The sequence below is a fragment of the Marmota marmota genome, unplaced genomic scaffold, assembly GCF_001458135.2.
Source record: "Marmota marmota marmota unplaced genomic scaffold, marMar, whole genome shotgun sequence".
NCBI classification, from domain to species: domain Eukaryota; kingdom Metazoa; phylum Chordata; class Mammalia; order Rodentia; family Sciuridae; genus Marmota; species Marmota marmota.
Window position 1 is genome coordinate 12,822,037 of NW_025999990.1, and position 13,279 is coordinate 12,835,315.

The window sequence follows — 13,279 nt, forward strand, 5'->3', positions numbered from 1 at the left end:
TAGAATCTGTACATTTATGGAAATGAAAATGAGGTTGTCAGTTCAGATGGGAAAAACCCTCAACATGGCTCTTTTTCATTTTTTGGATTCTCATTGGAAATTTACTATTAATTTAATTTCAGAAAGCTCTATTTTTTATTTGCTAGAGGCATAATACTTTTTAGAAGATTTAAGGTAGAAAGTCTGTGTATTATAGGGTGTTTGTTTTTTATGAGATCAATTAGTATCAACTGCTAAAATCCTTCAGTGAAATAAAAGGAAAAACAATAATTTCTTGAGCTGTTATGGGCTCTGTGGTGTGTTGATACATTGATGATAAATAATGTATTTATTGATCGATTGTTCTTCATCAGAAGTAGTGGATACTTGGAACTACTTGGAACTGATACTTGGAACACAACTGAAAAAAATCCTTTATAAGTGAAGTTGGTTGGCTTGAGGGACACAACTGAAGCCCCAAACCACAGCCCTCTTTAGCAATAGTTCTTGCACTATTTGATGAATAACAACTCAATCAGAATGCATTTAACTCATATTTATTGAACTTTAAGTGCTTATGAGAGGCAGAGCAATGCCAGAAAAACAGACAAATATGAATTCACAGTGGTTTCATTCAGCAAGTTTGTCTTGCCTATAATTGTCCTGCCATAATTCCATTATGGGTTTGGGTGATGATCCAGTGACCCAGGGCAATTGTATTTAAAACAGTTCGTCAATAATCTTGGCTGCTTGGATCCTGTGGTTCTGCTATCCCCATGTGAGGCCTCCACATTCTCTGCAATGAAGAAATAGACAGATCTGAGAATTGCACTAGGTTCTCACACTGCCCCAGACTGGAAGTAGCACACATGGTTTCTGTGTGCATGTCGTGGGTTACTTGTAGGCTCCTCCTAATTGCAAGAGGTTGGGAAAATAGCTGCCCAGGAAGGAAGTTAGATGCAGGTTTTGGTGAACACAGGGAACTGTCTATGACATAAATACTTTGTGCTGGGCATTGTGCTATGTGTATGGAATAATAAAATTAAATGACTCTGTTTTACCTTCAGGTGGTTTGTGTCTTATAGGAGAAATAAACTGATACATAAATTACAATTGAGTATAAGCGTTGTTATGCAGGTGTGATGACTATAAAGTTCAACCTCAGAAAGAATAATAAGCTGTCTTTGATAAAGGTCAAGAGAAGAGAGGTTTCCAGGAGGACAATTTTAAGAGTGGAAAAAGAAATTTGCTAGCATTTAAGTTAGATGAGACCATTGAGATGGAATGAAGAGCAAAAACAGTGTGTGGCATTTTGCTGGAAGAAAATGACTAAGGAGAACAGAAACCAATAAAAGGTTTAAGAAAATGCAGGAGTCAAGTCATAATGAATTTGATTGTCATAGAAATAGCTAGCATTGCATGAGAGTTTCCTATGTGCCAGGTACTGTTCTCAGCGGTTTGCCAGCATTGTCTTCTTTAAGCCCTCCAATGAGATATGGAGAAGGCAGGGTTATCATCATCCCTACTCTACAGATGAAGAAATTGAAGTGGGGAGAGATGTAGCAACTTGCTCAAAATATCACAGCTAGAAAGCGGAGAAGCTGGGCATGGAACGGAGGCCTTCTGGGTCCAGAGTCTTATCTCTTTGCCTCCCCACTTTCCCTTCCTCCTGGTTTACACATGGAGACCAGTAAGTGACTTGATGCAGGAGAAAGACACAGATTCAGTAATTACGGAAGCAATTCTACAAGTACAGGTGGCACAGATGTGCACGCGGCTAGGTCAAAATCTCATCCCTGACAGTTCCTAGCTATGATTTTGGCATTACTCGTCTGAGACTGATTGACATCTATTCTATAGTGGTGTGTGTGTGTGTGTGTGTGTGTGTGTATGCACATGTGTATGAGAGAGAGAATGTAAACAGAAGGTCTGATACCTGATACTCAATCTGATACTCAATATTAAGTTCTATCCCCTTGCAAATGTTTTTCCTTAAGGTTTCATGTAGAAAATTTTAATTTTTTATTTATTTATTTTTTTATTATTAGTTGTTCAAAACATTACAAAGCTCTTGACATATCATATTTCATACATTTGATTCAAGTGGATTATGAACTCCCATTTTTACCCCGTATACAGATTGCAGAATCACATCGGTTACACATCCACTTTTTTACATACTGCCAAATTAGTGTATGTTGTATTCTGCTGCCCTTCCTTTCCTCTAGTATCCCCCCTCCCCTCCCNAGCAACCCCTCAACGCTAACCCCCCGAAACCCCCCCCCCCCGCAACATACATACACCATGGCCCTACTAACAAGAATTCTGACTCTAACACAAACTTGCTCTGGCCACCCAGGTTTAAGCATGCAGGTCCACTCAGGTGAGGGCTTGCTTGTCTTCAGACTGGAGTTTGCTTTTCAACTATCCAGTCATAGCTCATCCAGATCCTCAAAATAGAGGGCAAAGTCTGGCTTAGATGATGTTCATTCTTTTAGAGCAGATATCAAGCAGAAGATAGCCAAAGGTTATTCTTCCCTGAGCAGTCTCCCCCATGAGTGAGGACTCAGATCTTGACACTTTAGGAGGGAGATGTTGGTGGACACTGGCCAACTGTGGCTATTATGGATGCTCCTCAGATAAGGGAGCAGATAAAAGTACAATCATGTTGTCCTCTCTTGAAGCCAAATATAAGGAAAAGCCTCTTGGATCAGGGTATTTGCTGAAGGTTTCAGGAGAACAAACATTCTCTTATTCTGAGGACTTCCCTGATTCCTCTATCTCAATCACGCTGGTACTTCATCTGCTCCAAGGTCCCTCGATGGACACTTCTTTTGGGTTATATATTAATTCATGATGTCCTATGGAGAAGTATTAAATCTGAAGGATCTTAAATATGCTTTTTTATGGGGATAGTTTGAATGAAGTATGGACAAGCCAGATTAAAACATAAAACTCTGAGAAGTGTTGGTACAAACCACATACTGGATTCCTCTGAAATTTACCCAATGTGTGTAGCGAATAGAACCCTACATCTGAATTCACACAGTAATGAACTGATGTGGATCTGCCCACATCATAAGTGACTCTTCATCCAGGGACCTTGGTCATAAAAAATAAAATGAAATGCTAAGATATCCCCAGCACCAGCATATACAAATTTAGCAATAGGTTCACTTTCAGCATGGCTTAAAATGAATCTTGGAAAATGTGCTATGTGAAAGGGGATGGGGATGCAGAGGTAAGTCTTGACTGGACAGCGTGAGCAAGAGGGGCAATGTCAGGCCATTGCCTCAGTGGCTTGTGACTTTGTAGAGAGTGAGTGGTTAGAGGTAGACTTGGAAACATCAGTGGGAGTCAAGTTTGATTGGTAAACCTGGAGACCCAGTTTATCCCATTGGGTTGCATATTAGAATTTACAGGGAGATTAACAAAGATATTTATTGGTCCCAATTTCCATAGATATAAAGTCTGGGGTTGGCCACCCAGGCAAATGTATTTTTTAAGTGCCTATCACATTAATGGACAGCCTTGGTTGAGAACAAGTGTTAAAATCAAAGGGAGATAAGGACTTGTACATGCAGTAGATCAGAGCAAACTTGCAGATTTATCATCTTCCAGTGCTGTGTCCTCTGAGGATTCAGTTAAGTCTTATAGATATTAGTGCAGAAAGATTTCCAAACATTGTATTCATGTTTCTTTAATTATTTTAAGGGGCATGATTAGACATGGCTCAGTACTTGAGCTTATGAATTGATTTTAAGAAACTTGAAGACAATGTATTTGGGGGACACAAATGTCTTCTACTATGACTGGGTTTCTTTATTGGCAGGGCTGACTCTTGTACCCTTGGGAATAAAAAAGTGCTAGACTTGACTTTAGCCTGTTAAAATGCCTTGCTTTTTCTTCTCTGGCTTTTAGAACCACATCTACTCTTCCATTCTCTATTTCTTTTAGAAAGCTGGCACTGTGCCATGTGTCCAAGAAAGGTTCAGTAAATGTTAATTAACTTTGATTTCCAAGGAGAAATATTCTATAGAGAATGGTGATCAGCTTCTCTTTTCTGCAGAAGGTGGAACAAGAATAATTGTAGCATGAGAAAATAACTAGCGAATCCCAGGCTATGGGTGTGAGGGATAAGGTGTGCATGTGACCTGCTTCCCTTAATTAGGAGAAAGGACAGCATTGGGACATCATCATTTAGGAGGTGAATAAAGGGTCTCTGGAATCTTAGTATGCCTCTCCAAGTGTCAGGTGTAAATTTGGGGAAGAGACAGAAGAGCACTGTCAGTTCTCTGGATCATATGCTACGTCTCTCACCTTCCCTTTATGTCTTCACTTTTGAACTTGTAATTCAAACCTCCATTTCCCTAGATTACATTTTGTATCATCTTTAAAGAATAGGTGGACAATAAAAACAAACAAGCAAACAAAAACCCTCACATCCCTGAATGTACATTTTAGTTCCCCAAAATCTAGCGAAGTTAATGGAATAAGAAGAACAGGTCTGGATCAGAATGTCCAGATACGTACTATCTTGAAGGATACTGGCTTTCCCATATGTGAATTAGGGCAAGTTGTTGTTATCTGTAGACAGCTGCTCTCTTGTGTGTATACCAGGATAGTTACTCCTTGGGATACTGGATACAAGTAAACTGAGCAAGCTAAGTCTGGTGCTTCCACAGCTCAATATATAAAACCCCTTTCTCAGAGGTGACTGGCACAGAACCCAGGGCATTGTAGAAAGAATGCCTGTCACTCATCCAGCTGGCTGCCATTGGACCCAACATTGTGATGGAAAGGAGGAACTGCTTGGTGAAGCACCTTGAAGGACAGAGGTACTGTCAGTTCAGCATATCACCACTTGGTCCTTCCTCATAAGCATTTATTAATACAGCCTAAGCCTCATATGTCATCTCTGGGCATGTTCTTTGGTCTCCCAGCAACTCACCCCATTGCTCTGACACAACAGTTTTCTGGATCTGACACATTCATTCTTTGCTCCAATGCAACATTCCTTTTGTCTCCAGAATCCCAAATTATTTTCTTCTATTCAGAGCTTTTCCTTGTTCTAGAACATGACATTGCTAGCTTTTACCACCCAAGCTAAATGGCAGTCTCCCTCATGTGCAGCCTTTTCTCTTTCACTTTATTTACTTTTACTTTCAGGTACAGCCTCAACCTGATGTACTAGAAAGGCACTCTCTATTCCCACTGCTACCTTCTGTCCAAAGTTTTCCCTCTTGCTTTACCCTGGATCTAGCCTCTCCTATCTCCAGTCCACCCCCTACTCAGCTTTGTGCAGACTCATCTTTTTCAAGCTATGGAGGAAGAGCTGAACTTGAATGGTCAGCATGGCTTTTGTATTATGCATTGACACCCATCTGCCCTTCTTCTGTTTGTCTTTTATGGTCATAACTACAGATCAGACTCAACCCAGTCAAATTCCCATGTGGAAAAAGTCCTTTTAATGGTCAGCATATCTACAAACCCCACAAAGCAGAGATGCAGGCTTGGGACATCTGGAGGGGGTGAAGGTACTATGGATAAAAAGCCCTGCAAGCCTTTCCCAGAGGGAGCAATGAACAGAAACAGTTTGAGTTTTCCCCTTCACTGGGTCTATAATGAAACCCATTTGTGGTGTGATAATGTTCAATACTTACACTGTTCGAATTCCTCTTTCAAATACATCTTTGATGCACCCACAAAAACTATGATTTTCCATTAGGATTGTAGGAAAGTCCCCACTCTCAATTCCCTGGACTTCAGTGCAAGAGAATCTGGGGTTTACCTTGCACCTATACCTTCAGAATGGCCCTTCCTATCTGCAGACCATGCATGAAATGTGGATATGCTCCCACATGGTGAGACACGTGAAGCTAGTATCAGGTGAGTGTCTCTCCACCATTATTCAGAGTTTTCTAGTGGTATCCTCAGGTCTAGTTTCCATTGCTGCTGTCATGGAGGTCTTAGGTTCCCTGACCTCTAATTCTCTTCTCTGTTACCTCGGGTCCCATCTCAAGATCAGAAGAGAGGAGCCTGATGACCTCCATGCACATCAGAAGTGATGCCCACATGGCTGTGAGAGTCCACTGAGTCCATGCTAACTGCCCTGTGTGTTCTCTCTCTCTCTCTTACAGGACAGGCATATCTGAGACAGGCGAGGCTCTGTGTTATGGGAGAGCGAAGGTGATGTGAATGGGACCTTCACTTGTTGGAGGAGGGGGCTTATCAGAACTGGTCTTAGATCCCTTTGAGAAAACAGAATAGTGAAACCTGCAGTTTATGTTGCTACATGTCAACACAATGTTTGTGATATTGCTTATGTTGATTATCCATGGTTGTGTTAATAGTTCCAGGTTTAACCCAACAATGTCATCCTTATATTTTTTAGCATAATCTCAGATAGGCTCAAGGTTGACAGAAGAATGGTATATAGGACCATCAAAGTATTGGTTTTAGGTCATGTAGGTGGTGGACATAGAGAATCTGGATTTTGCCATGATTAGTCATTCTTGCTGGATTATGATACACCTTCTTCAGTTTTAGATACTTCAGTCTTTGTATCCCTCTTCCAGAAAGGTAAGGAGTTATTCAACTCTTTCCTAAATTGCTATCCTTAACCATTTTATGGAGGCAAAAATTGATTCTCTTAGCTTGTATTTTCTTTTAAGGCTCCATTATGCCTTAGGTACCAGGGAGTCCATAAAACCAACAACCTTAGACATTATTATGGGGGATTCTACAGGATTCTGTAGCCCTAGAGGGAAGAACAGGGGGGGTCACAGCACTTTTTATCTATATTTCATAGGCATCTGTGTACAGAAAAGGAAAGGATGAAAATCTAGGTGTTCAGGTATAATTATTTTATAAAATCAGAATTTAATGCTATTAGCTCTTGTTGGATCCTTCCAAGTTGACAGAAATAAAGACATCTGATAAAAGATAGATGTGTATTCTTGTACCCCGATTTGTCTATTAAAATATATTAGTATTCAGTGTCTTTGTTAGGGAGTTGGTGGCCTTCAGGACTGAACATGAGGAATGGGTATTTTTAAATATCTATGAATGATGAGTACAAGGAAGAACTGCTTTCACATGACCTGAACGCTGTCATAAAGAACCTTGAGGTATGTGTCCATCTGAATGACATCACACTCTCCCCAAGATTATGTTGTCTGTTCCCTTAATGATTGTGAAGTGGCTTTACCCAAAGGGACCTTTTTGGAGAACTGGTTTAGGTTAGAAGCCCAACTCTGTTGTGATGTCAGAGCAAGAAGTTTTTTTTTTTTTTTTTAATGAGGTTACAAAAATGTACTTGGGACAAGGATTCAGGGGATATATCTTAAAATTCACTTATGTGGTAGTGTACAGAATTGGGTTTCTCTACTGTGGCAACTGAGATGAAATTGAAATCTCAAGGTGGCCTTATTCAATCTCCAACTCCCACTCCTCCTCCCAGTTGAGATTTGAAGACACTTTCTCTTCCTCTGCACTTGCACTTCCTGTGGTTGTCAAGGCCTCACACTTCCTTTTTGTGGATTACAAGTGTCTTAAACCTCTGAAGAGGGACTGTTTCACATGGGGGTTCTGAATGCCTGACCGTGTTTCTCTGCTGTCAAAGTACAAGCAGTTATTGATGTCTTTGAGGGACAGACTTAGTAACTCTTTGTGGCAGTAGACATAGGTGACATCAACTTAAATAAAGGCCATCAGAGAAGGCCAGCATCTGTCCTTCAAGGTTCCCTGGTTCTGGCCACTGGAGGTAGTCACTCAGAGGCAAGGCCATTTCTCAATGTTGTTGTCCACTTCCTCAAGTGGTTCCTTTAGGTCCAGGGTCCCTAATGGTGTGCCCCCATCATTTTGTAGAATGCCTAGCTGGGCAACACAGTGTGCAGTCTTCTACTTCGTCATCTATCTCCTCTCAGTCATCTGTGATGAATAAATTTTGGCTTGCTCTATGGGCAGATTAACACTTCTAGATAAACCCAACCACCTCTCCCTTATTCTTTCAGTGTCATCTCATAGATACTCTGGATCAATAAGATAATGGTATATGGGACTTGTGACTTGTTGGTCTTAAGCCATGTGGATGGTGGGGATGCAGATTGAGGGACTATTCAATAATCATTTTTTTTTACTAGATTCTCACACATTTTGCCAGCTGTGTTAGAGCTTTGCCTTTTCATGCACACACACACACAAAATTAAAAAAACAACTTTTTTCCTTTCAAAATCTTGGTCCCTGAAAATACAAAGCAGGGATTTTCATCATTGTTTTGAAATTTGAAAACTAAATTGGATTCTTTCTTGTTGCTTTCTCATTATAAAAATCCCAATTCTCTGTGAAGCAGGAGAGGCTTCTGCTTGTGTTATTATCTCCATACATAGAGCTCTTTCTACATCACTCCTTAGTTTCTAACTTCTTGTACTTGACCATCATCTAGAGGATAGAGTCTCCAGTCCAAAATGGGATTCTAGGGCATTCTCAGTCTGACCTTAGTCATCTCCTCTCATCCTCCAGCCTCTTCTGCTATGGTCATGTAATTCCCGAAGATGCCTCACTTCTTTTTACTACCATGCTTATATTCATGCTTATTCTTCCTCTATAACACATTTCTGATTCTTCTCCATTTCATGAGCTAATACTTAACCTCATCAAATGGTGAAGTCAGCCCCAATCCTATATTATTTACCCATAAAATAGTAATGCATTCTCCAAATAGAATTAATCTCATCATCACCCTTGTCCTCTGAAAGCATAGAGTATCATAGAATTATAGTATTCATCACATTATATAAAAATTAATTGTATTCTTCTCTCCCCCACTATACTACAACTCCTTGAGTGAGACACTATACCAGATTAATCTTGCAGTTGTAGTATCAACCATAGATCCTATGGTTGATCCTTATAAATTTGTTAAATAGGATGATGGGGAATTCTTTAATCAAAACTGTACTTGGATTATGCTAACTTGGAGTTTATTTGCTGGAATGTGTTGACACTTACTAGTAAACAACTAGTATACTAATTAAAAATAATAAATAAAGCAAATCCCCAATGAATTTCACTTGTTGATATTTTGTTAGCCTAGAGTTACTGTATGCATTTGACATTTATAAGATTAATTTATTTGAAAACATCCCATCATTTACAAATTGGTCAATCACTCTTTTCATTAGTAAGAATTGAAAGATTTTAAGATATTCCCACTTGAAGATATGCCATTTCCAGACCTGTGATCCACCACGAAGATCTCTTGAAAACCCAATCATTCTTGTTCTGGCTAATGAACTGAGTTACACTGGTCAAAGATTCTGAGGGGGTGGGGCAAGTTGGTGCCAACACATTCTGGAGGAATGTTCCTGCTTCAGCATTTAGCTAAGTCCTACTCTCTCATGGAGACAATCATCAATGTGCCCACTGTGGAGGACTTCATGCCAATTCTAGGTGGGGGGAACTTTAAAGCTGTGGCTGACATTTGGATTTGCAGCAGGACTCTTGCCTTCTGAACATGGTATTTGGTCTAATTAAAGTATCTTATTGGTCAGGATTCCTAAGAAACATTACTCCTTGAGTAAGTATTTATTTTTAATAGATCCTTTGAGAAACAGTCAGTGAAGGAATGGGGGGGCATCCTTTAATTCATAACTTAAGGCAATTGCCCAACTTCCTAAAGCCACACCATTCAGTGAAGGCAATCACTGACAAGAGTATAGCCAAATATGTCTGTTAGTCCTGATCATGCCTCCAAAGGAGGAGCCCTCCCCCGTAATGCATGTTCTGTGCTAACAATGACATGCTCAGCATAGTCAGAGAATGCCAAGGCGTGAGAAGAAATGTGGTGGGCTTCTTCAAGAATTATTATGTCTAAACTTTAAAAAACTTGACTTTCAGGGCTTGGTTTACCTTGGCCTACTTTGATGTTTCAGAAAATGCTGTGATATTAATTCTCAGAGAGCTAATTTAAGACCTACGTTCAATTTCTGACTCTAAATCCTGCCCATTCTTCTGGTCTTCCCCTATCCTCTAGCATTCGTAAGTGATAACTTGTCCTCACACATTTATGTGTGTTACCTGAAACAGTGCTGGCCTCTGGAACAATCACAGAGGACATGTCATGTAGGCCACAGCCATGAAAAACAGAAACCTTACTGAAGGTTGAGAAGTTCAACTCAAAGAATCATATTTAACTATGGCAGCAAATTCAGGAACAACAGCACTTGGAGAAGATATTAGTTGCTAATAGTCAAAGTTATTGTTGGTGAGTGTGTGCAGGTGAAAGCATCTTGGAAATCTAGAATTTTCTCTAATCCTCTCTACTCCATCCTGCTTTAATCAAATCATAGTAACATTATAAGGAGTAAACCCTTTAGATAAAATTGTAACCATTGTATATTTTAACAATTAAAATTATTTGATGGAAAACTTTCCTTAAACATATTATACACTCTTCTGTCTTCTTAAAGAGAGTATGCTGAATGAAATTTAAAATTTTTAAAAAGATTCAAGTTCATCATTTCAAATGCCTTACTTTTTAAATTGCTTTTATGTTGTATGTAACTTTCACAGACTCCATTTTCTGTTGTTGGGTAACAAACACCCCCAAATTTGGTGGTTTACAGCTGTAATTATTGTATTTGCTCTATGACTCCCTGAGTTGACTGGGTTCCACTGTGTGGTTCTTCTGTTTCATGTGATGTGGGCCAGGGCAGGGCCTTTACTTGGTTGGATGTCCAAGATTGCTATTCTAGTTAGTTGGTAACTATTTCTGGCTTTGTTGCAAAGTCTGCTGGAACTGTTGGTCAGAGGACCTCTGTTCTCCTCCATATGACTCCTCAAGAAGATTCTGGATTCTCACAATATGGCAGTTGAGTTCCAAGAGAAAGGATCTCAAGTAGATCCACAGAAACACAATATCACCTGGGCCAAATTCTACTGGTGAAAGGAAGTCAGAGGACCAACCCAAATTCAATGTGGTGAAATACTTTGGCTACCATGGGTCCATCTTTGAAGACTAGCAATTAAATACATTAAGCAAGTATACAATAAATTTCCACTGGTTAAGCCCCAGGGAGACTACTGAAGTGGTTCAGCATTCAGTCTTGCTGTTAGGTTACAGTTCTAATCCCTGGGCTCTTGACTTCCTTTCTGTCACCTAGTCCTCTCTGGATATTGGATTCTGTCATTGGCCTCTGCCCCTTAATTTCCATGCCTGTAGCTCGTATAAGTCCTGTGCTGGCACACTTCTTCCAAGCTAACTGCCTGAACCACCCTGAGATGTTTTTCTCTTATCTTTGCTCCTGCTAACTTCCTGCTTCTCAGGCCTCCTCTTATTCACTGGAAAGACTGATTTGTCCCTTTGGGATCTATTTGACTTATACCCAATCACCAGTCTCTTTGGCTTACTGCTTCCCAAGTTCCACTAATGGAGGAGTTGTACCGAGGCTGAAGTTGCCCGAATCTCATGTCTCCTATGAGGGGCTGTCACCATGTCTGATTTGGTCCTAATGCAGTTTAATTTTGAGGTGCTCTTTGAATGGTTGGCCAGGCCATATTTGCTATTTGTTTATCTTTGGGGATCAGCTCAGGGTCTCCAGGGCCCCTCCCTAGGGCCCAGTTGGCCATACTGAGAGAGTGGCAGAAGTTTGTGCTCTTACTTCTGTGGCAATATTCCCCTAGCACCTTATTTGTGTTGACTCTGGCATGTCAGCTTGTAAAACCAACAAACCTTTGCAATAAAATAATCTTGCAAAGGCCAAACATACCTTTAACATGGGTCTTTTTTTTTCACAATTTTTGGAACATACACCATTTTAAAGAACATTATTAGTATTCTATAACCCAAGCTCTGGGTCATGTCAATTCATCTTATTTCATTCTCTTCCAAAAGAAACAGAACATGGATTGGCAGAAGGTGGATGTAGAATGTTTATGTAATGACATAGTTATTTTAAGATTCCTGACTGGGAAACAGCTTGTTGCTGCTAAAAACCTTAAAAGAACACCCCAACCTGCCAGGACAGTCTATTAACAAAATGTCATGTTAGCATGCATGATGCCTATGTGTATACCTTTAGTTACTGAAGTCACGATTTATTAATAGATTTGTTTATCTGCATGTTCTGGACAGGTCCCAATTGGAAGGGTTGCATTCTTCCTGCCTAAATTACCCTGTCCCAGCCTAGTGAAAGCAGAATAATTGGCTAACCCTGATTTCTTGTGATCAACTCAGATAACCCATAAACTAATGGAGTGTGAACTGAGTGTTCACCAATGACCATGTATTTTTTACAACAGTGATTCCACACAGTACCAAATGTGTATTTACTGATTTGAATTATGTCCTGATTTAAGGGTAATTCAACTCTTATGTAACTATGGTGCTGTGCCTCAATAATAACATAACATGTCAAGTGTTCAGAATGTGTGAGGCTCTACCGTAAGCCTTTTTACATATGTTATTTCATCTGATCTTCACAACAGGTCTCCTAGGGAGGTTAGCGACTATGATAATTTTTCTTTATTGACAAGACAGCTGAGGTACCAGGGGATTAGGTGACAGCACACTGTGGCACCAACTATGTCTCTTACAGGAGGTAATTTGATGACTACAAAAATCTCAATAACACCTCATAAGAGCCTCATGATAAGGAACTTCATCTTTACTTTCTGGAGAGAGTTGGGTTTGAAGAAGCAGGAATATAATGGGCAGGCCAGGTAACCTATGACTGAAGAAGTTTCTGAAATCTTATAAACTCTATATAGGGTAGAGGCTTATGAACTTATATATGTAGACACATGCACACTTACACATGAATATCCTGTAAGTATTACGAATGGACCAAAAAAAAAAACTGCTCCAAATAAGAATAGCTTTAAAGATCATAAAACTCTCTCTAAATAAGAGTCTTACTCTTAATGAATCAAATGTATAATTATAAGGGCTCACATCCAAAGCAAATGAGGCTGACTTAAGGTCCTCAAGAAACCATCAGACATTGGAATCTTAGTCTTGTTCCTCCATTGAGCAGGACTGATAGTATCTGTGGTCTCTTTTAATTTTGACATTTTTGTGAATTTATTATTGCAGGGAAAATTGAGAAGAACAGCATCCCATCTTTTTTTGGGAGGGTATGTTTACACTGCCACTTGAAGCAGAGACTATAATTTTGGTGGTTTTGGAGATCTCTAGATATTTCTTTACTTTGGGAAAACCTGAAAAAGTTACACTCATTGTCAGCCCTGTTTCTATACATGGGACACCTTCCAGTGCTAGTCTTAGATGGAGACACC